Source organism: Equus asinus, chromosome 28, assembly GCF_041296235.1.
Source record: "Equus asinus isolate D_3611 breed Donkey chromosome 28, EquAss-T2T_v2, whole genome shotgun sequence".
NCBI lineage: Eukaryota > Metazoa > Chordata > Mammalia > Perissodactyla > Equidae > Equus > Equus asinus.
The window spans coordinates 20,447,370-20,474,482 of NC_091817.1; the positions used below are offsets into that span (position 1 = coordinate 20,447,370).

Sequence of the window (27,113 nt, forward strand, 5' to 3'; positions counted from 1 at the left end):
AGATGTCTTTAAACAGAAACACACATAAAACAAGGTTGAGCATTGATCTGTTGATGAAAATGTGACCAGAGGCTCCTTAGGTTTTTCCCCGAGAATCAGTGGTTCAGTATTTGCTAATTCCGTGTTCACAGCAACTTGATAAAACGTAATTGCCGCAAATAAGGAGGATCGACTGAAACTAGATATTACTGCATGCGCAATAAAAGAATCAAGCACGAAGATGCAGAGGCATACAGAAGGGGCCTGCCTTGGATTGGGGGTCATAAAGACTGAGAAGCAGCCAGGCAGGAGGTGGGATGAGGAAAAAATGTTTCAGGAAGAATAAGCAGTGTGTGCAAAGGCCCAGAGGTAGCCAAAAGCTTGGCAAGGTTGGGGAACTCAAGGAGAGCCAGAGCACAGGGAGTGTGGTGGTCAACGGGAGCAGAGGTGCAATAATACAGTAATACACTGAAGAGAGAAGCTGGGGCCAGGTGGCACTGTGTTTTGTGGGCACCTCTCATTTCATCCAATTAGCACAGTAATCCTGGCAGGCTGGGCAGGATCATTTCCGCCTTGGACAGATGATGAAATTGATGCCTCATGCAGTAAATGATTTGCCCAAAGTTTTACCGCTAGTCAGCAGCAAAACCCCCACCCCCACCCCGCATCTTAATCTAACATTGAACAGACGGTGGAGTATTGATCAGAGACCTCAGGACATGGTCCTGGGCTGGAGGTTTGGTGAGGTTTGGTTTGGTTTGGTTTGAGGAGGAATCCGTAACTGAATGGCTGCGGAAGGCATCAAGCGTGGATGAAACCACCTGGGCCTGTGGGCAGAGTGTGGAGAAGAAAAGTTCTGATGTCCTTTTAAAAACAAAAATATTCCTAGCACAAAAACGTTAATGCCTCAGAGAAAGAGTCCTAGATACCTGCGGAGGGCAGAAGAAGTAGTGAGGTGGCCACAAAGATGGAGAAGAAGGAGACGTGAAAGTCTGATCCAAACTACCCCCTCAATCCTAGGTCTGGCACAGAGCCTCCCCATCCACGGGGCACCCAGGTCTCGGTCTGCCTCTTGTCCCTGCAGGATAATGATCTTGAACAGGGGCCAGCAAACCATTTTCTGTAAAAGGCCAGATAGTAAATATTTCGAGCTTTGTGGACCATATGGTTTCAGTTGCTGCTGCTCAGTTCTGCCATTGTAGAGTGAAAACAGCCATCAACACTATGGAAATGAGTGAGTGTAGCTGTGTTTACCCTTTATTTATGGACACTGAAATTTGGATTTCATATAGTTTTTACGGGTCACAAAATGGTATTCTTTTTTTGATTTTGTTTTCAACCGCTTAAAAAGGTGGAGACCATTCTCAGCTCACAGACTGTACAAAAACAGGTGGTGGGCTGGCTGTGGCCCGCAGGCTATAGTTTGCCAACTCTTGGTCGAGAATCATGGGACCTAAGGGTCAGAAGGATACTAAATGCCTGTCTAATTGAATCCTTGCCTGACCCGTGAATCTTCATTGAACGTTCTCAGCCATTGGTTGAGTGCCCCCAGTAAAATGGAGCTTACTCACTGGGCAACTCATTCCATTGTCAAAAGTTTAAACTGTGTCGTAGTTGAGATTCCCCCAAAAGCAGATCATGAGACAAGGATTTGGGTGCCAGGAATTTATTTGGGAGGTGATTTCAGAAAGCCCAATGAGAGTGAAGCGGACCAGGGAAGGGAGTGAAAGCCAATAGAGGATGTGTTGATGAGTAAGGTACCACTGGGTCAATGGGCCCAATCCCTCTGGCGACCCTTGGAGAGATTGTATGGAGCACATCTCAGAAGTGTCCCACAAAGAGGTAAGGAAGCTGGGGTATTTCCCCACCTCCCGTCCCTTATTGCTGGAGGGTTGCTCCTGAGCCCTTCCCCATCCTGGCACCTCTGCACGCTTCTGCAGTACACACCCTGCAGCCAGAAAATGCCTTCAGGCAGCAAGAAGGGAGAGGCAGCCAGTGCAGCTAGAAACTGTCTGCAGGTGACCTCCCGGGGGACGCTGATGAGGACAGGTGGGCTACAAAGTGTTTCTAAAGTGTGCTCCTCATACCACTGGGGCCACCTACGGACACCTCAGACTAGGAGGTGCCCCTTTTTAAACCACCTCTTGTATCCTCCCCTGCCTCCCTCTCCAGCACTCTGCTGCTCTCTCTCCCCAGAGCAGGAGCTCTAGCCACACTGACCTTTCACTTCCTTGAACTTGCCAGACTCTTCTTCTCACTACAGTCAACAAAAGAAGTCTCCAGGAAGTACTAGAATGTTTTTGTAACACTTGCTCATCTCCCTGTTTATGGAGAGGACAGCAGTCCTCAAATTCAGGGCATCAAACAGACAACAGTAGCTAGCTAAAATTTAGTAACATTGTTTTGTTTTTTGTTTATTTTTATAATTTCCCCCTCTACGTGGCAAGTGTTTCTGGCTTTGCATTGACAGTAGTGATATAAAGTTTCCTTTAAAATAAATCTATATAAATAATGTGTCCACTTAAAGAAGAATATTAAATAATAGTATAGAGGGTCAGTGAATGTAATAAAAAATAATAGTTGCCACCGCTTCTGGAGCACCTACCACGTGCTGGGTGCTATTCTAAGCATTTTTCATGTATATTTTAATTAATCCTCACCACAATCACATGGGTTAAGTACTGTCTGAGGTAGGTACCATTATTAACTGAGAAAACAGGCATAGGGAAGTTAAATAACTGGTGCGAAGTTAGATAGATAGCGAGGGACAGACTGGAAAATGAACCCAGGAGGTCCTGCTCCAGAGTTTGTGCTCTTAGCAGGATTACACTGCTTCTCACAAATTTGACAAAGAAAAAAGAAAAAAAGTGAAGATGATATTTGAATTACTGATATTAGAGGAAATCTGCCTTAAAAGGTTCCTCTTTTTTATCTAGCCAAAATCTCTACCTGTCTCTGCCACCCCTTGGTTGTCATATTTTCTTCTGGAGCCCCAGGGAACAAATCTGCCCCCTTTGCATCACCACGGTCCTTCAGATATTTGATGATGGGGAACCGGTTGCCCTCTCGGATCTTCCCTGCTCTAGATTAAACGTTGCCACTTCCTTCTGCTTATTCTCGATCATGTGTTCTTGGCGTCTCCCCCCATGCACCGGGCTTCTTTCTTATTCTTTTTTATTGAGCTGAACTTATAAAGTTATTTTTGTTGCTGTAGCACTTTTTTTGCAGGCCTCCCGCAGCTCCTTCTGGGCTCAGGGTGGATGGCTATGGTTGGGGTGATTGACGTGGCAAAGGGCAGGTAGATAGCCGTGTACGAGGGAGGCTGGTCACCCAGAGAGAGCCCCTCAGGGCCAGCGTCACAGGGGGCTGGAGACTTCCGATGCTCATTCTTTGCAGGCCAGAGATGGAGCTCCTTTAATGCACGTGGTGGAGCTGATCAAGCTGAAAGGGACAGACCAGCCAAATTCACAGGAGCCTGATGAGGAAGCCAGACCACAAATATATTAAATCACAATGGGACAAGAACTGCGAAGCAGCCTGAAAATTTTGTCAGCTTGTTAGCACATTCTTTCCCCTGTGGGAAAGTCCACCTGGGAAGCCAAATTCTGGTTAGAGGATTGGTATTCATGGAATCAAAACAAGGAGAGCAAGATGAATGATTTAATAGCCAGGATAGCCTAAGATATTTGTGTCCTCTGAAGGATACAAGGGTCCAGAGTGGCAGCACTGTTGTCCTGGTTCCCCATCCCTGTGCTCGTGGTAGACATGACTAATCAATTACCGCACCTTTGCTTTCCCACTGCTCCCTGGACCAACCTTAAAATCCTTATCAAAAGCATATCCCAGGAAGCTCTGGCCAGCGCTCTGAGCTGCCTGTAATGCTCGAGGGTTTCCAGAGCTCCCACTGCTCTGGACCATGTCGGAGAAAAGACAGACTCTCAAAGACTTGCTCTTTAGTGCTGCTTTTTCTGAGCCCCGCACGTATCACCATTTCTCTCAACCTAATATTCTTTCAGCTTATGTTAATACAATTGGCCTTTTTTTCATTGTCTTGATTTGATTTCCAGGCCTGGCTCTTCCTGCTTTGTCCAGAGGCACATCCTGTCCTCTCCTTAAGAACTTTTGCAGATCAGTAATCATAGACGTTGTGTGTGCATTCCACCGATATACTCTCCCCCTATTTTGGGGTGAATTGCTGTGTACCACCCAGTAACAACTTCTTGCAGCCAAGAAGCAGTTTGCTGGGATTTGGGGGTTTGTTCTAGTATAGAACTGGCAGCATCACAATTTTAAAGTGTTATTACGGCTACCACTTGGCTAAGCCTGGGGCCTGGGGTACAGTAAGGGGTGCTGGAGAGCCATGGGCAGGAGAGGAAGCTTACGGCACTCAACCCAACAAATCCTTGAGTTTGCTGCTTCTGAGCATTGATTATGCTTCACTGAAGAGCCAGGAGTCTTAGTATTTTGGAGCAAGCAGACCTTTTGCCAGGCTTAAGAAAATGTACATTTTATTCATGGCCTCTCTTCCCACCCATGTAAAGAACCTTGGCTTACCTAAAAGGAAGATAAAATGCATGTAGAGAATCTGGCACCTGGGGCCACTGAGGGAGGCCCCCTTGAGCTCCACAGGAGGAAAAGTGGGCCCTGCCTGCACAGGCTGCCCAGTCTGACAGGAGACATCCGGTTCTCCCACCAGGAAGGCTGCAGTCTAGTGAGAGAGGCACAGTCTCCCACCTCAGGGAGAGAGGCGGACGGTGGCCTCGGTGGGAACTGTTTCCCTCCCCTCAGATGTCGCTGGGTCCGCTGCTTCTCTTCAGTCCATTGACAGGCTCCCTTCACAGCTCTGTTACACTGTGCAGATGCGCACCAGACGGCCAGGGGTTCTGAGGGTCAGCCCAGCAACTGGTTTGCTTTTAATAGACTTCATTTTTTTTTTGAACAGTTTAGATTTACAGAAAAATTGAGACACTTGCACAGAGAGTTCCCATATACTCCACACCCAGTTTCTCCTATTAATATGTTATTAACATATTATTACCATAGTGCATTTGTTATAGTTAACCAACCAATATTGATACATTATTGGTAACTAAAGTCCATAGTTTATTCAGATTTCCTTAGTGTTTACTTAATGTCCTTTTTCTGTGCGAGGACCCCATCCAGGGTACCACATTACATTTAGTTGTCCTGTCTCCTCAGGCTCCCAAGGGCTGTGACAGTGTATCAGGGTTTCCTTGTTGTTGGTGATCTTGATAGTTTTGAAGAGTATATTGAATACTGCTCTGTAGGAATTGTCTGATATTTTTCTCATGATTAGACTGGCCTTATGGGTTTTGGAGAGGAATACCCCAGAAGTAAAGTGGCATTTTCATCACATCATATCAAGCATACCTAATATCAGGATGACTTACCCCTGTTCATAGTGACCTTGACCCCCTGACTGAAGGCGTGTTTGTCAGGCTTCTCCATGGGACGGTTACTCTATTTCCCACGTTCTGTACTGCACCTTGGAAAGAGGTCACTAAGCACAGCCCAGGCTGAAGAAGTGGGCATTTCTATTCCCTCCTATAGGGTAGTGTGTCTACATAATTTATCTGGAATTCTCCTGCATGGGAGATTTGCCTCTTCTCGCCCATTAATTTTTCTTTTGATTTATGATAATGTGGACTCACAGGTTTTATTTTACAGTCTGGGTTATAATCCAATACTGCTGTGTTTTGTTGCTCCAGTTATTCCAGCTTCGGCCACTGGGAATGGAATTTGTGTCTTCAAGCTGGCTCTGGAGGCATTTCTTATGTGTCTTAGAGTTTGAGACCCACTGGGCCTAGGCTTGTACCCCAGCTCCACCACTTCCTGGCCGTGTGTGTGCTCCAGGCAAGTTGCTTAACCTCTTGAGCCTCAGTTTTCTCAGCAGAAAATGGAGTGAATATTGCTACCTACTGCTTAGGGTTATTGAGTAAAGTGCACATGGTGAATAGAAGTTGTGATTATTGTTAGTTTGGCGTTCAAATTCCTTCTGGATCTGGCACCAGAAGATTACAAACCAAGGCCAACTGTGCCTTTACAATGCTGACCTTCCAAGACAACAGGCTTGTGTTTCAGATGTTCCTGCACCGTGTCACCTCCTCCTTGGTCACCTGCTCTCCCCTGCACACCTGCACTCTCCCACCTTCTGCCTCGCAGTCATACCACACTCCAGCCAATCAACCCACCTAAAATGCCCTCCACCAGTTCACACATCTGCGCATCCTCATTCCTCAAACACCCCTTAAACACCATTTCCTCTGTCACCACCCAACAGCCAAGCAAGAAGTCTCCTCTCCTCCTTTGAACTGCAGAGCACCCACTGTGCCCGCTCCTGCCTTCCAGCCTTGTCGCTTCAGACCCCGCATCAAAGCTGGGCGTACTGTCCTCGCTCAGCAATCCTCGTCCTTGTTCATCTTTCTATCCTGCCCACTCATGCTGAATGCACCACACCAGTCTGTGGTCTTGTTTGCACCTGCGGTAAGTTTTGACAAGACAAGGGAAGTAGGCGAAAGGCCATATCCTGGGTGCTGGCAGAACTCTCCGAGGTTGGGAGGCTGACCCTGGGTCACTTCCATGTTTTTTTATATATATATATATTTTTTTTTTCAATTATGGCAAAATATACATGGCATAAAATTTACCATTTTAACCATTTTTAAATGTACAATCCAGTGGCATTAAGTACATTTACATTGTTGTACAACCAGCCATCACCACCATACATCTCCAGAACTTTTTTATTTTCCTAAATTGAGACTTCATACTTACTACAGAATGGGTTTAACTGTTTAATTTTAATTTCCTCCTTGCTCCAGCTTCTGATAAATGCCGTTCTACTTTCTGTCTCTATAATTTTGACTGTTCTAGGTGCCTCATATACATGGAGTCATACATTATTTGTCCTTCTGTGACTGGCTTTTTTCGCTTAGTGTAATGTCTTTAAGGTTCGTCCGTGTTGTAACATGTGTCAGAATTCCCTTCCTTTTTAAGACTGAATAATACTCTATTGTATGCATATACAGCATTTGGTTTATCCATTCATCTGCAGGGGACACTTGGGTTGTTTCTACCTTTTGGCTATTGTGAATAATACCGTTATGAACATGGGTTTACAAGTATTCCTGCTTTCACTTCTTTTGGGTATATACCCAGAGTGGAATTGGTGGATCACAAGATAATTCTATATTTGACTTTTTGAGGAATTGCCATACCACTTTCCAGTGGCTGCACCGTTTTACATTCCCACTAGCAAGGCACAAAGATTCCTATTTCTCCACATCCTTGCCAACACTTTTTATTTTCTGGGTTTTGGGGTAATAGCCTTCTAATAGGAGCTCATTGTGGCTTTGATTTGCACTTTCCTAATGATTAGTGATGTTGAGCATCTTTTCATGTGCTTATTGGCCATCTGTATATCTTTGGAGAAATGTCTATTCAAGTCCTTTGCCCATTTTTGAATCAGGCTGAGTAGTTTGTTTTTTTTGCTGTTGAGTTCTAAGAGTTCTTTGTATATTCTGGATAGTACTCCCTTGTCAGATATATGATTTGGGAATATTTTCTCCCATTCTGCTGTTTTACTCTGTTAATAGTGTACTTTGATACACAAAAGATTTTAATTTTGATGAAGTTCAGTTTATCTATTTTTTCTTTTGTTGTCTCTGCTTTTGGTGTTGTATCCAGGAAATCATTGCCAAATCCAATGTCTTGAGGCTTTTCCTCTATGTTTTCTCATAAGAGTTTATAGTTTTAGATCTTATGTTTAGGTCTTTGGTCCATTTTGGGTAATTTGTGTGTATGGTCTAAAGTAAAGGTCCAGCTTTATTCTTTTGCATGTGGACATTCAATTTTCCCAACACCATTTGTTGAAAAGACTGTCCTTTCCCCATTGAATGGTTTTGGGCCCCTTGTCAAAAATCGTTTGACCAGGGGCTGTCCTGTGGCCAAGTGGTTAAGTTGGTGTGCTCCGCTTCGGCAGCCCAGGGTTTCACTCATTCGGATCCTGGGTATGGATGTGGCACTGCTCATCAAGCCACGTGGAGGTGGTGTCCTACATAGCACAACCAGAAGGACCTACAACTAGAATATACAACTATGTACTGGGGGGCTTTGGGGAGGAGAAGAAGAAGAAGGAAACAGTAACAAAAAAAAAAAGAAGATTGGCAACACGTTAGCTCAGGTGCCAGTCTTTAAAAAAAAAAAAGTCATTTGACCATCTATGTGAGGGTTTATTTCTAGACTCTCTGTTTTATCCATTGGTGTATAGGTCTGTCTGTATACCAGGAGCACGCTGTTTTGACTGCTGTATCTTTGTGGTAAGTTTTGTAATCAGAAAGTTTGTCTGCCAGTTTTACTCTTCTTTTTCAAGATTGTTTTGGCTATTTGGGGTTCCTTGAGATTCTATATGAAATTTAGTATGGACTTTTATATTTCTGCAAAAAATATCATTGGGATTTTCACAGAGATTGCATTGAATCTGTAGATGGCTTTGCGTAGTATTGACATCTGAATATTAAGTCTTCCAATCCATGAACATGGGACGTCTTGCCATTTATTTGTATCTTCTTTAATTTCGGCAACGATTGCAGTTTTCAGTGTACAAGTCTTTCACCTCCTTGGTTAAATTTGTTCCTAAGTATTTTATTATTTTTGATACTCACTTCCATTTTTTGAAACTCCTGATATATTGAAAAATGAAGAAATACAAAACAAGATACCAGAACGGTGGCCAATTTAAACTGCGTGATCCTCTCAGTGTTCCTCACGGACAGCATGTATAGACAACGGTAGGATTATATAGTGTCTAAGCCTAACTTTGAGTCCCTGCATGAGTGTGAGGTCCCCCTGTGCACGCGCCCTCACTGTGATGGGAGGAGAGGGGCTGGGTGGTTCCTCTTCCTGGGGTTGGAGTGGGCATAGCATAATCTTCCTTCAGGTGGGCTCTGCTGAGGGACCCAGCAAAGGCCTGAAGTCACCATAGGCCTAACGAAAGTGTCTCCCCAGAATGTGATGCTGAGAACATTCAGACCCCTTCGAAGCCTCAGACTAGGAGACCCCAGACCCCAGGGTCATGGAGACTTTCTACCCAGAAGAGAAACAGTCACCCAGAGGTGCCAATGAAGCAGAACAACCAGCTTGCCCACCCCCACAGTCTTGCTAACCCTGCGGGGATTTTGTTGGCTGTGTTTCTGGCCCACATCAGTTTCAATTTGAGGAGTTGTGCAAGGACAAAAGGTGAAGGAGCACAGAGTATGAGAGCCGGTCCCTGCTCAGGCCTTTCCCCCAACCCTTTGTGAGGCTTCTAAATGGCAGGCCTCTCCTCTTCTGTCATTCAGCTGTCTCAGGGCTTTCTTGACCTCAGGGTCGCTGGTGAAACTCTGCTCTTTTTCAGGCATTGGATTTATTTTGCTTCTCGTTTTTTTGGCCTGTGGGGATGCACATGCAATACAGATAGACACATGGCCTCCCTGCCCCCCACCGCCCCGTTCTCTGTCACTGCAAATGTCTGCAGAATTCATAGGCTGCAGTGTCTGGTGACACAGTCTCTGTCTCCTTTTCTCTCGTCTGTCGTCCTTCTCCTCCTCCCTGCTAAAGCCTGTTGTTGTCTTGTCCCCAGCCGGAAGCTCCCTCTGTCACAGGGCCAAGTTCCTGGCCACTTCTTCTACTCCAGCTGCTGCTTCTGCAGGCCCCAGCCAACTCCTATTTCCATAGCAACTGAAACTCATTTTTCCATCCCTGCATTTCCACTTTTGAAATGAAACCCATAATAGTCATTTAAAAGGAAAAAAACTTGAGCTACATCTGGCCTAGAGAACTTGGACTGTACAGAACTGTTAGCTCCCCCGACTGCCCTGGTCCCCTAAAGACCCGCCCCTGCTTCCCTCTGCCCGCCTCCACCCCTCTAACTCCCTGTGGCTCCTGGCTCAAAAGCAAGTTTGAAGAGCAGTCCATGTGGCTCTTTTCTCTCTTAAAATGAATGCAAGATGACTTTGTGCTTTGCCAATCCAAGAAGAGGAGGAGGTTAGAGGCTCTGTTCTATTGGATCAAGTGATGCTAACCTGCGCCACCAGAGGTGTCTGTCTGTTTACCCTCTCCCTGGCTGGAGAGGTCAGAGGTTGCCTGAATATGGCATTATGTCATCTCTGCAGATGAGGCTCCCACTCTCCAACTCTTGGGCAGCATGACTCCAAGGTTGTTTGAGCAAGATTTGATGACCACCCTCCCAGTGTGGTGATTTGGCTGGCATCACTGACCTGGCCCATCCTTGGTGCCTCAAACCCCACCGTTGGCTGGGTGTGCCATTGGGCTCACACACCGTTTTCTCTTAAAAATGTAAAACACATGCTACATTGTGGTCGGCTTGGACACTTCCACTCTTTGCACTGTACTTTGCACATAGTAAGTGCTCAATTAATGTTTGGTGGATTGAATTAATATCTTAGCATACAGTGGCTCAGCAGATAACTTTCTAATCTGACATCTGGCCAGAATTAGAAACGGCACATTTTGGCAAGAAAGGTTTTTTTGTCTTGTTTTTTTTTTAAAGATTGGCACCTAAGCTAACATCTGTTGCCAATCTTCTTTTCTGTTCTTTTTCTTCTTCTCCCCAAAGCCCTCCAGGACATAGTTGTATATTCTAGTTGTGGATTCGTCTGGTTGTGCTATGTGGGATGCTGCCTCAGCATGGCCTGATGAGCTGTGCTAGGTCCGTGCCCAGGATCCGAACCAGCAAAATCCCAGGCTGCCAAAGTGGAGCTTGCAAACTTAACCACTCGGCTGGATTTTTTTTTTATTAACCACTTTTTAAAAAAATTATTTTACTGAGGTCATATTGGCTTATAACATTGTATAAATTTCAGGTGTACGTTATTATATTTCGCCTTCTGTATAGACTGCATCGTGTTCACCACCAATAGTCTAGTTTGAATCCGTCACCATCCATATGTGCCCCTTTACCACTTTTGCCCTCCCCACTCCCTCATTCACCCTTTTTTTGATTATCCCACCCCCCTCCACCCTGCCCACACCACTGTCAACATGAATAGTTGAGAGTCACATGCAAATTGCAGGAATCAGTTTCTAGGATGGCAGTTTCTTCTCATGGCTGCTCAAAAAAGAAAAATGTACATTGGGAAAATAAACAGCGTCATTAAACCCTTCCAAGGGGAAGACACTGTTTGCCTACACACAGGCCTTTATCTCTACAACATGCTACCCCCACCCACTCCTGCTCCCATGTGAGCTGGACTTTTCGAGTCACTTGTGATGTTTTTTTGAACGCAACGTGGAGGAAGAGCCCCCATGGTCTGTTTAGCTCTGACTACGAAAAATACAAGCTGCGTTTGACTGAACGACAAAAAGAAATCTGTTGAGCCAGGAAGCGTAGTAAATACCGTGACTCCCTGCAAATGTGCACAGCCCAAACAGCTTTTTCCAGTCTGGAAAAATGAAGAGATTTGTCTGTGCAAAACCAGCCAAGTCTCCACCCCTCCTCCCTTTCCACCACTCCACTCCACCTCCTGGCACGGCCTCCCACCCTGCCCCAGACATTCAGTCATCAGCTTTTATCCTCTGTGACTTGATTTGCCCCGGGAAATAACATTGCCCAGGCTCAGGGGAAGTACACCAGCCTCTCCCAAGCATCTTTGAGGGCTGTCTGTCTGGTCGGGTTTTGCCAGTCATCTCCGACCTTGGCCAGACTTGGCTCACAGCAGAATTGTGCGGGAGGCAAAGTGGTCTGCTGTCTCCTCTCCTCTTGCTTATTCCCTGCTTTCTCCTCCCTCTCCACCTTCCCCCTTTTCCTTTGAAAGAACCTTTGTCCCTTTCATACTTCCATCAGACAGTGTTTAGAGGGAAGACTTGCAAAAGGTGAGGGTTTACAAGCATTCCCTTTAGGCTAGAGCAGGGGGTGGAGATGGACTAGGAAATTTCCCGGTGACTCAGAGACAACCAGGGCCGGGACAACTTTTAGTGGGTACAATTTCTATACGGGAGGGACTTACAGGGAAAATCTGGCTCTGCGCCTTGCCTTGAAGATACATTTGCATAGCAACTCTGCTGTTTTTTCTTTGATGGTATGTTTTGGGGGGTGGTAGTGCTGCGCAGGCTGTGGGGTGGTACACACGCACCCACTGGAGCCCTGCCCTGGAGACAGAGTCTGTAGCCTGCAGCTCAGTGTATTGGGAGGGGCTGGCATTGGACTCGAAAGCACTGGGTTTGAATCCTGGCTCCTGTGAGTAGGGAATACCCAAGTTATTCACCGCAATACACACAGCGCCTGGGCAAGCCTGCCAACAGCAGGTGCTCGTTACTGTTTGTTGAGTCAATGAATGAATGAACGAGCCAGTAACCTGGGATACTTTTCCTCCTTGGGCCTCAGTTTCCTCCTCTGTAAAAAATCATATTAAAAGTCTAACACTCTGGCTCACCAGGTAAATGTGTATGTGTGTGTAAGAGAGAGGACAAAAGTATGAATGTTCTTTGTCCTCTGTAAATTGGAATTTAAGAGTCAGTTTGTCTCAGTTCCATGCTTTACCCTTAGAGTTTATGTCCTTTATTTGGAGGAGGGACTGTATTCCAGAATGTCTCCTGAACATTTAGTTCTCTGTCCTATATTCTGAGTACCTTAATGACGAGAGAGCATTTTAAATGCTTTTAACGGAGCAGTTTAAATCTGAGAACAATGATTTTCAAGATTCTCAGCTTTGGCTTATGGCCACTGCCACGTTGGTCCCATGCTTGGCTCTGGAACTCCCCTGAAGCCCTCCCCAGCATAGAACTTGCCTTGGCTCAGACAGGAGGTTTGCCTCAAGCGCCGGGATAATCCAACCTCCAGATCTTTGCCTGTGCTGTTTCCTCTGCCTGAAACACGCCCCTTCCCTTTTCCTTGTCCAATTCCAACTCATCCTTCAGATGTCAGCTTAGACCTCACTTCTTCTAGAATGCCTTCCCCAACTCCTCCCCTCTGCCTTTCAGGTTAGCTTCCTGCCGCAGGCCCTCTCCATGCTCACTTCCCCTGTCCCAGGGCTTACCCACTCAACTGCAGTTTCCCGGTCACTTGTCTGCCTCCCTCTCAAACTGTGGGCCCTCTGAGGCCAGAACTGTGTCTCCTGTGCCCATTAATGTAATCTCAGTGCATAGCACAGTGCCAGATACCAAGAAGGTGCTCAGTAAATATATATTGATTAATTGAATAGCAGTGTGTTGGGGAGATGGGAGAGACTAGAGTCATGATGGCTCTCTCACGAGGGTCTGTATTTACTGAAGTATAGAAACAGCAATTCTCCTTCTACCAAAATGGCTTGCATACAAACTAAGCATGCAAATACATACACGCATACACACCCAGAGACGCACGCACACACCCTGCTGCAGGCAGTCGCTTGTGCAAGGCACTTTCCCCTGCTCTGAAATGTCTCCTCTTGTCATCTCCTCCCACTCATCTTTCTCCTTCTCAGTGTGTAGGGAATTGCAAGCCTAGGAGAATCTAAATGACAGAGTAAAGGTAATGCCAGGAAAGAGATTCGTTTATCACACCTCGGCCTAAAATCCTTCCTCGTCTCCCTCTGCACCCTGGACCATGCCATGGTGACGAGAGTCTCTGCTCTTCGTTGTGTGCAGTTCAGGAAGACACCTGGACTTTTAAAAACAGCTTAGTGCATGGTGCTGCCAGCTCTTTGGGGTCCTGCCAAATCTGTCTTTTGGCAAATATCTCCCAAATGTGTGCCTCAGTTTCCCTCTTTCCTCTCTTATAGAGATGAGGAACAGAAGTTGTCCTTGAAGCACGGTATGTTTTCTGGGGGAAAAAAGAGTTTCTGAAGTAGACAGAGTGACTGGTCATGATTTTGTCGAGTCTGAGGGAAGGAAGGTGTCGCTTGAGTCTTCTGTGGGCAGGGGAATTTTCAGTTGTTTTGAAGGTTGACTCGAATGTGGTCAGAGGCCGAAGTTACAACTTGCCTTACCCAAAGAAAGAGTTCTGAACCGGCCGCGTGAACTGGCCTGGAGAGGAGGAGAATTTCTGAAGCGGGTGGGAGAGTTGTCAGTAAAGACCCAAGTGGCAGCAGGTACAGCATGAGCAGGTGACAGAAGCCTGAACGTGTTTCCTGAGCCTGGAACAGTCCTAGTTCCTTAGTGTGCAGGGCGAGGCCTGTGGTGCTGTGGCTTCCTCTGACCTGCTCCCGCCTCTTCTCTGGGCTCTGCGTACGGCACTGCGGACGTGGAGGACCCGCTTCCTCAGTCAGGGTTGCAGACCAGGAGTGCTCGGGCAAACTTGGACTGCTGGACAGCTTTTATTAGGTCATAATGTCAGCCTTTCGATATTTTTTCTTTTAAATCAATTCACAAATTAAGAAACTTCATGTAAAATCCAGATCTCCACTTCTTTGGAAAAATTGAAGATCTGGCAACGCCAGGCTCACCTCACATTCTTCCACAATAATAACCAGCCAGAGGTGAGTGGCCGCTGTCCCTGTCAGAGATGACCTGCTATCTCCAGTCACCACTGTTACTACCCTTTGCTCCTCCAGGCTGAAACCAGTGTCAGCTGCCTTTTATCATCTTATCCCCCAGGCCATTTACATTACCTGCTGGGCCCCTGATGGCACCTTAGAGTCTCTGCCTGGGTGAGGACCTCCAGTCCCCTAGGCCCTTGGTGATGCATTGAACCTCCTCCCCCCTCTCTCGTTGATGCTGATTCGTCCAGTATTTCAGCCCAGAGATGGGCTCTTTCTGCCTTTAAAGGGTAAGTTGCCGTTATGAAGAAATACCAGGCCACAGGCTAAGGAGCAAGCAAGGACCTGTTCCTCCCTTCCCAGATAACACACTCCCACTTCAGCAGTAACCTTCTGGGAATCATGCCCATGACTTTTCTTTTTTCTGTTCCATTAGTGACTTTCACAAAGGACATTTCAGCCAGATCAAGGGAGCAGATGGCGCTGCATGAGGCCTCCTGCAGGATGAGGATGGGGGGAGGCCAGGCTTTCCTGTGATTTGTTCCCGTACCTGGTAAGCTTTCATCTCTCATGTGGAGGTGTGTTCTAAGGAGGAATCAGGCTTCGGTTAACCTTGATTGTTGAAATTGCTGTTCTCCTTGCCCTTCTTTCATAAACAAGGAAATTGGAACAGAGCTAAGAGAGGCTTTTTCATGCACTTTAGGAAAGAATGAGCAATGGAAAAAGGAAATTGAGAGCTTTGGGGAGTTTATAGCAGAGGAGAATTTGAGTTTGAAATAGGAGCTGGGAATCCATATGTTCGGGAGGAAAGAAAAGAAAAGACCAGCCACACACACAGAGCTTCAAGGGTACGTGTGGAAATAGCTATGGGAAAGGGGGCAGGGAGGCCCACGTGGGTCTCCCTTTATCAGACCCAGATGTTCAGGCAGCAGATCTCAGGATGCCCATGAAAGGGTCCAGAGCCTGCTGTGCTAGGCTTGTGTTTTCTTAACTACCGAGGAGCACGTGAAATTGGTGGCGGGCAGCTTTCCACTGTGTGCTCAGTGATTCCCACAGGCCCTGCCGGGGTCCAATTATACACAGGCTGGGCTGCCGCTGGGCAAGACTTAGAAGCAGACAGGACTGGCTCCCCTGGTACCTGTCCCTGCCTGTGAGCGCCCGTCAAGCAGGGGCTATCACCCTCTTGCCTCTGCTGCCCCCTGCTCCAGAACAACGTTGGAATGCAGGAGTTGCAGGGCCTGGGTTCAGCTCTGACTTCCACCCTGCCTAAATGACTTAGCCTCTCTAAGCTTCAGTTTTACCGTCTTTAAAATGAGAAAACATCATTTGTGAGGTACATATAAGATATGCATGAAGACCTCTGTAAAGAATAAAGGACAAAACATGTTTTTGTAATCATTCATTATACTTTAAAAAATTACTGTGGAAAATTTCAAACATATGCCCATGTAGACAGAATAAACCCTCATACACCCATAACCTAGCTTCAACAATGATCAACTCATGGCCAATCTTATCTATATCTCCACCCAGTTTTCCCCGTCCCTGTGTTATTTTGAAGCAAACCTCAGATATCGTATTATTTTATCCCATCATCCAACTTATATGGCAGACTTGCTCCCTCAATCCATTGAAACTAACCCAGTCTTCAGATGTCCCTTTCTCTAGTACCCATTTCCCCTTCCAGAGTACCATGTCTGCCATCCCCGCCATGCACCTGATGCTCTAAACCCCTTTCAAAGCCATTATTCCCACAAAACTGTCATGACTGAGAGTAGCTCAGGCTGTAAGCACGAGGAGGCCTGTACCAGACTCCAGTATCTTCAGAGAAGAGTGGCCTCTAAAGTGGACTGAAGCGTCAGTCTCTGGAAGGAGGAGAAGATATTGGGCCATTTCGAGCCCTCCAGGCCCTTAACATCAAGCGTAAGCCCCACAGGAATTGACTGAGCTCCTTCTGTTGGTGTTTTCTTCCAGAAAGAGGGCACATGGGACAGAGAACACCAGTGAATCATGTCCTCCGTCCACTGCTGGCTGCAGGAGAATCAGGGCTCTCCTTTCTGAGCAGATGCACTACAGCGGACTGAAGTACATGATGGAGCTATGAGTATGAGGCTCAGGTCTGTTCTCAAGTCCTTGTGGAGTGGATAGAATGCAGGCTCCAGAGACCAGGAGATCTGGTTCAAATCCTGCCTCCACTCCTTACGTCTTAGAGCTTATCTGTGCCTCAGTTTCTCTTCTGCAAAGCGGGGGTTACAGTACTTATAATACTTAACTCGGAATTGTTGAAAAGGTTAAATGAGATAATGCTGTATCCATTAGGATTCTCTTGGTAACAAGGGACAGAAAATCCAACCCAAGATACCTTTGGGCAAAAAAGAATTTGGGGGCTCACCTTAAGCTGAGATGTCCAGGGGTGGTAAGAGGGTTCTGCATTCAATTTCCAACATGTAAACCTAGTGCTTTTGGGCTTTTATGGAGGCTTCATAATATAGGCATGATTAATGAAATCATTGCCCATTAAGGATTGAACTCTGTCTCCAGCCCCTCTCCCCTTCCTGGAGGTCAGGGGGTAGGACTGGATGTTCGAACCCTCCAACACATCATTGGCTCTTCTGGCAACCAACCCCCATCCTTAGGTGCTTTCCAAAAGTCACTTCATTAATATAATGAAAGACACCTTTATTGCTCTCATCACTTAGGAAATTCCAAGGGTTTTAGGAGCTATGAGCCAGGAACCATGGGCAAAGACCAAATAATATATTTCTTATTATAAATCACAATACCACAGGTGGATATGGCTGGATTCGGGGTTCAAATGTCAAAATCAGGACTTGGCTCCTCTCTACTTCTTGGTTCCATCTTTTGTGTTTTAACTTTGGTTTGGGGTTAATGTGGTAGCAAGATGACAGCATTAATTTTAGCCCCTGTATCCTTTCAGAATCTCCAAAGAGAATCTCTTTTCCAAAGGTCCTAACAGAAGTCTCGATGACTCTGACTAGGTCACGTGACCATCCCTGATGCAATCATTGAGGTCAAGGAGAATGAGATGCACTGATTTGCTTAGGCAGTGTCGCTGGATCTACGTGGACTGAGAGGGTGAGGGAAGGGGTGGTTCCTTAGAGGGAAATTGCAGAGGGAGTTGGGCATGGTTATCAAAATGAAGGTGGACAGTACTGGTGACAAAACTGAAAATGCTAACTATAATGCTTAGTGAGTATTTGGGTGCATTATCAAAGCTCATGAAGTGGTAATTGCCTTCTATCTTATGGAGCATTTTTTATTCCTTTTGAAATATATTCTACATATTTGATCTCATAAGAGTCCTGTGAGACAGACAGGAGGACGGGTATTAGCTTCCCATATTACAGATGAGGAAATCAGAGCACAGAGCAGATAAAGACTTTGCGTACATTCACAAAGCAAGGTGGTGTGGACTTGGCCTGTATTCCCACAGAGACATAACTGGGTCTGAATTTCCTGGGAGATCCACTGGAACTGGTAGCTGGGATATACAGTGTATGGGATTTAGATCAGCTGCCCGGGTTTGTTCCAGAGTAAGCAGTCTAGACTGGCAGCTGCCTGCGTGGGTCAAGTACCCATTGTGGATGCCCTGGCAGGTAGCGACGGAAAGAGCTGGTACATAGGCCAAGACACTGCCACCCCACGAGCCCCCTCTCATGAACGATTCTCTTTACACCAAGAAACTGGCTACAGGACTTAGTTTTCCTCGTCCCAGAAAAAACTGCTGGTCCAACAAAAGGAGGTTGAGGGGAGGTGGCAGTGCTAGTTGAAGGGCTAACTTCTCCCAAGGGAAATTGGTCCTGGAGCCAAGAGAGGCCTTTGCCAAGAGATAGAGGGAGAGCAGAATCCTCTGGGCAAATGCGGGTGGTGTGGCCAGAGCTCTCAGGATCCTCCTAAGTATTGTTGGGATCTCCAAAGAGCCTTCCAGAAAACAGCACCCCTCTGCCGCATCCAGGTTCTGAACACATTGAACAAAAAGACAAAGGAATGGCAAAGAGCCAAAGTGCCACCTTAATTATCACTAAAGCTAGCATGGAGGATGTAGCTTAGTGTGAGAACAAAATTGGCTTCCTGACTGAGCCCTGGAAGAAGGATAGAGCAGAGCAGATCCTTGCCCATAGCATTCCCAAATTTTCTAATCAGATAAGTTATTCCATTGCTATGAGCAGTGAGAGTAAGATAAAAAGGATGTTTAGGGAAAATCCCTCTTCGTGGAAAGCAGAAGCGGGAAAGATGTGACCTTGGCAAGTTATAAATCTTTCTGGGCATCAGTCTCTTCTTGGGTAAAATGGACATGTTAACCATACCTCCCTCCCGAGGAGACAGCGGGGATTCAAAGGGATAATGTATGTGACAGCCCTGGCATATAGTAATCACTCAGTAAAAGCTGGCTGTCTCTGTGTGCAGTCCAGGTTGCTGGCAGGTGGCTTTGCTTTCTTCTCCAGCACGAAGCCCGGGGCCCTCGAGTCCTGCTGTGCTTGTGTATCGCTCCTTCTCTCCAGCTGTAAAAATTCATGAGACCGTGGGTGTGCAGTGGCTTTTCAGTTCCTGGCTTCTTCCCAGGCTGTGTTCTCCCACTTGGGGGGCAGGGGGATGGCAGACATCCTCTTCACAGTGGTGAGTGCCACCCCCCCATGCCCTGTTCCAGCAGAGCCTGGCTCATAGTTCAAAGCCGAGGTGGCTTTGTTGAGTAATTCGGTGACACTGCTTGCCCAGCAGTCATCGAAGGGTAAGTCTCACTCCCACACACCCATTTGCTGAGCATCTGCTGCCCTGTGTTTTGTGGTGTGGAGGCTGGGAACAGGCATACCGCCCCAACTGACCGCGGTAAGGCTGAGCTTCCTTCCTCTCCCCGCTGCCCTTGGGCTCTTCGGTCTCACACACAGCCCCGCTCAGTGAGGTTTCAGATCCGCTCCCAGGCTGGCTGGCGCTGACTACATCTGGATTCACACCAACCTCTTCCTCCTGGGGGTTCAGAGTGTTCTTGGAAGGAAGCCTGGGAAGGGAAAGGCCTTCCCCAGCAGTCCCCATCCAGCACTTGGCTGACAGCATCGAACCCAGCTGCCAAGAGCTCTGGAGTCAGGCAGACCTGGGTTCAAATCCCTGGGTGACCTTGGGCAAGCTGCTCTCTCTGCTTCAGTTTCCTCATCTGTGAAAAATGTGACAGTAACAGGATCAGCCTCATGGGATTCTTGCCCTAATTCAATGGGATACTAACTGTGAAACACTCACCCCATATCTGGCACATGGGACATGCATGAGACCATCGGGGGGTCCTCCCACCTTCCTATGGGTGTACTCACAAGGAGGACGGGAAAACCACCCTGTTTGGCCCACCCCACCTCCCAAGTTAGACCCCTGTTGTAGCTACTCTGATGTGACCAAACTGATTTGGTTTTATGCAAACTCCTTTTGGGCCAGGCCTCTGTCTCATTTGTCTTGTAACTCCCATGCCTAGTGTGGTGCCTGCCTGGCACTTAAAAAGCACTGAATGTTTTGAGTGGATAAGTGGAGGGTAAAGGAGCAACGGAGTGTAGGGAGGGCAGCATCTGTTCCAGGACTGTTTTCTGAACTCTAGGCTGTTCTTCCTGCCCCTTTCTCTCCTTCCTTCCTTCCCTCCCCACTTCCTTCTCTTGTTCCGTCCTTCCTCTCTCTCTCCTTCCTTGCCTCTCTTCCTCCTTCCTTCTTCCTTCCTTTTGACCTTCCTTCCTCACACCTCCCTTTCCTTTTTCTAAGTGGAAATGGCTTCCTTCTTTCCTTTACTTGTAATATCCAGGCTGCAAGAGCATCCCTTGAGAGCCCTTCACCCAGCCTGAGAGCTGCGATTCCTCTTTCAAATTGAGTCTGTCCCCTGACTCATTCATTAAAATGCATAGGGCATGTGACCAAACTGCATAATGAGTCTCTCATGAGGCAGGGAGATGCTGCCAACTGCAAAGGCAAGTACTTCCCCCCCAGCTGCGGATCAGGCTCATTGGCCGTCGTGCCCTGGGAAGGCTGGGGGCTGCCGTTCATCTCCAGTAAATCAGCCAAGCCCTGGAGAGCTGCAGCCTGGCGCAAGCTTTGCAGTCTTGGAAGCTGCGTTGCTTTGGAGAGTCCAGCCCGTGACCTTTTCTCAACCTTTCTCCACCCCTACTTCACTTCAGTTTTTATTTATTTAAATATGTTTTTAACTACACAAGTAATATGTGAACCTCGTCTTACCAGAAAAAATTCAAACATAAAAGCAAGTCTCCTTTGATAACTCCGCAATACTGCAACTCTTCTCTGAGACAACCTTCTTGTTGTCTTCCTGTATAACTTGCTACCTTCTAGACTCCTTTGGCTGCTCCATAACAGCCCGCCCCATGAAGGCAATTTGGGAGTCCAAACACCATGTGCCCTCCTGAAGTCCTAGGCCAGTTCTCAATAAACAGCCACCATGCATCTCGAATGCTTTCTCAGCCCCCTTCCTAGCAATCCAGCTGTCTGCCATGTGTAACCCCATTCTCCCAGGCACCCCCCACCCCGAATTCCATCCCTGCAAAAGAGCCCTACTGTTCACACTTAGGAAGCAAACAGCTAGATCAGATGATTCCCTGATCAGAAAGTTAGGTCTAACTGTCTTCCAGAGGCAACTACGCTTTAATAGTAGAGGCTTGAAGAGTGGAAAGGGGGTCAGAATCCAGTGAGCCTCATGGAGCCCCTCAGGCCTGTGCCCCACTTTCAGGTGCCGAGCCTCTCTGAACCACTAACTCGTCACTTGGGCCACCTCTTCCGCTAACTGTGTGGCCTTGGGAAAATCACGAACTTCCCTGAATCACGTTAACTCACCTGCAGAATGGAGTGGATACTAGTTCTTCATTGGGTTGTTGTGAAGCATAGATCTATTAAAGCCTTTAGCTCTGTGCCTGACAAGTAGTCACGATGCGGTTAATGTTAGTAATGATTATCATCATCATCATTTTTATTCTCATCGGTAATATTCCAATTCATTCATTCAAGAAGTATTTTTATTGGGTACCTACTATGTGCCAGGCACTGCCCTTGATCCTGGGAGTCCAGCAGTGAAGGAGTCAGAGGTGGTTCCTGCCCTCAACGGGCTCATATTCTAGCATGAATGTGTGCACCTTTCTGTTTGATAAGCGCTTTGTTCCGAATTATCTCATAACCAGTGCCTTTAAGTCAGGCAAAGACACTATGATTGTCCCCATTGTATAGATAGAAAACTGAGGTTTAGATAATTGAGCTAATGGGACAGCTGGAAACTGCCCAGCTATGACCTCATCTGCCGTCTTTCTGAGTCCAGCTTCGGAGGCATCATTGATTGTTCTGGGACGTGGGTGTCGGGTCATGTAAGCTGCTCCCAGAGCCATGAAAGCCCTGAACCCCCCCCCCCCAGCAGGAGCACATGAGAGAGGCAGGACCACCCTCGCTGTGCCTCTGAGAGTGCCAGTTCTGTCCATGAAGTCAGTCGGTTAGCTGGGCCTAATCAAGTGTTCCTTGACCTGGTGCCAGCCTTGGGGCCTCGAGATTTTTTCAATGAAAAAATGCTTGCTCCTGCCTGTGGCCTTATGGGGCCTGGCCATGACAGCAGGCAGCTCAGCTGTCTCAGGGCACTTCCCCCTGGGCTCCCCACAGGGCAGGAGAGAGGATGGCTAGGACTATGGGCTCATTGATCAATCTGCATCTCCTCGGGGTGGTGCCCAGAACTCCCAGCTGGAACAGGGTTCTCTGCACACACCCAGCATCCCTCCCGTCAGGGCTGGGCGGGGCTGTCAGAACACCACACACAGAAACTGGAAGTCTGTCCTGGAGGAAGTGGCAGGGGCAGGCCTGGCAGAGACCCCAGGGAGAGGGCACTGAGAGTCAGCCACCACAGAGGGAGACCTGTGACCTGCACGAAACTCCGCCAGGGGCATTTCCCTGATCCCATCTCAGTGACAACTCTGCTACCCTCTGACAACTGCAGGTGACAGTCCTGAACCTGCACAGAAGCACGGCAGGTGAAGGGGTCTCCACGTCCAGGGTCAGCTTTGCCTGATCCTCCTGGAAACACATGCCGCTGCCCTCCTTCAGGGTCCTTTCCCCACCCTCTCTCTCAACACGCCCACACCTTCCGAGGTGTTCTCCCTACCCGTCCCAAGAGTAGAGTTTTGGTTTCTCTTTCACGGACTCCAAGTATACAGGGTTATTCATAATCTTTGATTCACGACATTCTTTCACCTTCAGTTGGACCTTGCACAACGTGCTTCTGGTTCCTTATTATTTATCTATGTTTACTTATTTATTTATTTACAATGTAGTAAACACCTGTGAACCCACCACCCAGTTTTCCCTATGTGGGCCTGCCCTGCCCATCACTGTGCTTCCCTCACTCCATCCTGAATCTTGAATTTACCATTCCTTTGCTTTTCTGAAAAATAATTTTGGGGCCAGCCTGGTGGCGCAGCAGTTAAGTTCGCACGTTCTGCTTCGGCGGCCCGGGGTTCGCCGGTTCGGATCCCGGGTGCAGACGTTGCACCGCTTGGCAAGCCATGCTGTGTTAGGCGTCCCACATATAAAGTAGAGGAAGATGGGCACGGATGTTAGCTCAGGGCCAGTCTTCCTCAGCAAAAAGAGGAGGATTGGCCGCAGATGTTAGCTCAGGGCTAATCTCCCTAAAAAAAAAATAATAATTATTATTGTTTTATTTAATATGTTTTTCTAAAAGCATATTGTTTAGATTTTGTTGTTTTTACCTTGTTTAAGAGAATATCCTGCTGTGTGTAGCCTTCTGGAATATAGTTTTTTTCTTGTAATAATATTGCTAAAATTCATCCGTCCTGTCCATAAAGCTATGGTCCACTTGTTTTCACTATTATATTATAATCCTCTCTATTAAGTTCCACATGTATTTAATTGCTCTCCTGTCAATGAACGTTTGAGTTGTTACAGCTTTCCACTGCTTTGAACGTGCTGAGCTGATCATTCTTGCACACGTCTCCTGGAAAACAATATGAGGGTACCAATTTACAATCCCACCAAAAATGAACATAGAAGGATCCTATTGATCCACGTCGTCTCCAACACTTGGCATTATCAGACTTGTTCATTTTTTCCAACTGAAAGATTATTAAATGGTGTGTCGTTGTGGCCTGTTCGTTTTTGTTGGCTATCCAGGTATGTTTAACAGTAGTCACTGGTGTAGTGGGGATCACCCTGCAAGGGGGCTGTGAAGATGTGAGGAAGAACAGTATGCTTGCAAAGCCTCTCACAATTGGGACCGTGTCATTGTCTTGTTCCCTCTGGGTCCCAACGCAGTACCTGGTCCCTCATCACTGTTACCATTGTCATCATCATCACAACAGTAATAGACAACATTTATTGAGCACCTACCAGAAACCTTATAAAGGTAGGTTCTATACTATTCCAAATGAAAGATGGGGAACTAAAATTAAGTATCTTTCCCAGAATCACACAAGTAGTAAATGATGGAGCAAGGATCTGAACCCTGGCATCTGACACCCAAGCCATTAACCACTATATTATAGGTGTCCAGTAAATACTTGAATGAAATGCCTCTACCCACACATAACCGGAGATAGGGACAGATGCCATGGCACTTTTAGTTATCTCCTATCAAATATATTTAAAATGTACCCACATTCTGGTTATAAACAAAGCTTAAAGATTTTTATAATTTTACTCTAGTCAAATGTAGTTCATTTCATTTATGATTGGTTATAATTTCTGAGCGATCATGTGGACTTGAGAACTCTCATTGAGATCTAACCTACAAGTTCTTCTCAAATGTCACGAGATGTTTATGAATTCCTGCTTTACCAACAATTCCCCTAACCCTGCTCTATTTTTTTCTTACATCAATCACACTTATTATCTCTAACATACCATATAATTTACTTATTATTGTGCCTGTTATTGACCCACAGGGCAGGAATATTTGTCTGCTTAGTTCCATCTGTTTCTTTAATCGCTTTAGCACTTATGCATCCCTTGTGCCTAAAACGGTGCATGGCACAAAGCAGCAGCTCCACAAATATTTGTTGAATGAATGGGATAAATGTGTGCTTCCAGGAAAAAAATGAAGGAGTGAATGAAGCCATGAATACTCAATTGAACAGTTAGTGGAGATTGACTGTATTTTGATTTTGTGGTTTTATTTTTCATTTTGGAGCCAGCTTTTTTTTTCAGGTTTCAAACATTTCTGTAGGCTTGGGAGGCCTGAGGTTTTGTATCTATATACCTAAAGGATAAAAACAGTCCTGGAGATTCAAAACAATGTTTTGTTGCCTTTTCTTTTATCTCTTAAAAACCAACAACATCAACAATGAGCAGGCTGCCTTAAATAAGACTGGCAATGAGGCAGGAAGCATTAAAAAACAAAACAAAGCAAAAAATTCCTGGCAGCTTTAATATAGCAATTTTTCTAGCAATCTGCATTGGCGTCCAGGTCCAGTGCACCCCACTACATATGTAAAACATCTGACATGTATGTGACAGGCCTGAACCCCTGGCTGTTATGCTGATTCCCAAACTGGGGTGCATGAGATAAATGCAGGGACCAGGAACCATCCCTCCAAGTCGAGCTGTGGCTCAGTTCTCAGCCGGGCCAAACGAGTAATTATAGCTTCCCACTGTGGTGTGCAGGGCAGGAGGCTGATTTAATAAAGGAAGCCTGCTGTCTGTCTCCAGCCTGGCTCTGACTCATGGAACCAGGGAGTCCCAGCAGCGCTGCCCACAGAGGGTGGTGAGCAGCTGGGGGGTGGGAGGTGAGGGTGGCCGGCTAGCAAAGCCGAAAGCCCAAGAATGAGGAAACTCCCTGCTTGGCTTGGAGGAACCTGCAGCTGGAGGCAGAGGAAGTGAGGCTCAGACAGAGCAGCTGCTGTTCCAGCAACTGCAGCCATTGCCGCACCCTTGAAAGGAGGCCCCTGCCGTGTGGAGATGTAAAATAAAATGGGTTAGTAATTTTCATATTCAAAATTAATTGGGGGAAAGACTGAATTGCCTCTCCCAGGGACGGCTGCCTTTGTGTGGTATACCGGTGGCGTCGGTTTCTTCAGGGGGCCTGGGTCAGACGAGTCGGGAGTGAGGAGCGTTCTGTGCATTGGATTCCCCACTTTGGCAGGGGAGCCAGCTAATTAGGTCTTTACAGACACAGTGGCAGTTTGACCTGGGAGTGGCTTCAGCTACCGGAGGGTGACAGCCCGCTCTGGAATGGATTTGGATTTCACTTTAGATAGGTCACCAGAGGTCATTTTATCCCTCCTCCTGTCTCCAGCGGCTTCTTCCTCCTCCCCTGACACTCAGCCAGACGAGACAACTTGACCTTCTCCTCCAGGCCCTGTGGGCTAGGAGATTCCGCTCCCACCCCTTCCCTTCTCGCTGAGTCACCCACCTCCCAGTCAGGTGATCCTCCCCTGGGCCCTTCTGAGAGCACCTTGACCTATATTCTAAACTCTCCATTACAGCCGATTCTAATTGTCCTGAGAGAGGGCCAGCCAGGCCAGCAGAGCGAGTATGCTACCAGCAGCCCCAGGCTGCAGACAGGCGCCCCAGGCAGTGAGAGGGAGTGCTCCCCCTCCAAGAACGGGAACCACCAGAGAACCAGCACTGAATAGGCCTGAAAATGGAAAGTTAGGAGGCTGGAGGCTGTGCACCCGGCAAGGGAGGAGGGGGTGGTGAGTTGAGTCAGCTGGGAAAGCTGACAGCCACTGGGAGACACATGCTTCCTCCCCTCCTGCTCTGGGCTCAGTGGCTCCCTGCCAGGCCCTGACTGAGCTGGCTGCTGGGATGAGCCATGAAGGACAGATGCAATGGCTCCAGGGTTGGGGGATATTGCTGCCCACGGGACAGGGGACAGGGAGAGGTGAAAAACTGTGCAAATGCTGGAATAGACCTGGATGACTCATCGGGATAATCCCAGCCGAGAAAACTTCCCCCCTGCAAGGAACAAGTTCCAATGCTAAAGTTAGCCACAAAATGGCCTCTACTTATTTTGTCTGTGGGTTCTTTGTGCAGGGTCTGCGTGTGCAGTCTTTGTGGCCTTTGGATGTGAGGATAACGGGGGTGCTGTGGGAAAGGGGATTAAAAGAGAAGAGTTCAGAATCAAACTTTAAGCCTCATCCTTGGCATCAAGCTTGTAAAAAGCGATATTAACTGAAGATCACAGTTCCTGTTGAATTAGAAAGGGTGCTGCACTTCTTCAAAGCCTAGCCTTACCAGTTAGCAGCTCTGTGACTCGGGCAAATCACTGTATGCCTCCGTCTCCAATCTGTCACATGGGGGTTTAATAAAACCACGCTTCATCAGATGGCGTGAGCATCACATCGAATGACGTGTAAAAATAGTCTATTAGTTGTATATAATTATGCATAACTATATGATATTCTTTTTTCTAGTTGTTAAGTCACTCCCCACTCCCATCTGGGAGGATTATTTTATTGGTTGAATGTCCCAAACATAGAAGAGCCTGCCTCTGGGTGTGTTTACTAATGTCAATAGAACACTGTAGCCTCTGGCTGCATTATGGTCTACCAAGTCTAACACACAGCCCCCAGAGCATCTGTATACACCACCCACAGGTTGGTTATACATCATTTTATCCTTTTATCTCAAAAGCTGTGCATGTATCCTAATTTGGGTAACAATCTGCAGATT

At 47.0% G+C, this 27,113-nt stretch overlaps 1 protein-coding gene across 6 annotated transcripts in view; it reads left to right on the forward strand.

Annotated features, from left to right (window-relative positions):
- Positions 1-27,113, forward strand: part of CHD9 (chromodomain helicase DNA binding protein 9) — a 228,646-nt gene that overhangs the window by 2,203 nt on the left and 199,330 nt on the right. For 4 of the 6 annotated variants that reach the window (XM_070500257.1, XM_070500261.1, XM_070500251.1 and 1 more), the window contains exon 2: positions 14,890-15,006. The exons of 1 other annotated variant lie outside the window; for it this stretch is intronic. The gene's annotated coding sequence lies outside the window, so the exon portion shown is untranslated. Of the gene's footprint in view, positions 1-14,889; positions 15,007-16,427; positions 16,571-27,113 lie in introns of all 6 variants that reach the window. One more of the 6 variants, XM_070500252.1, reaches the window with a different exon arrangement.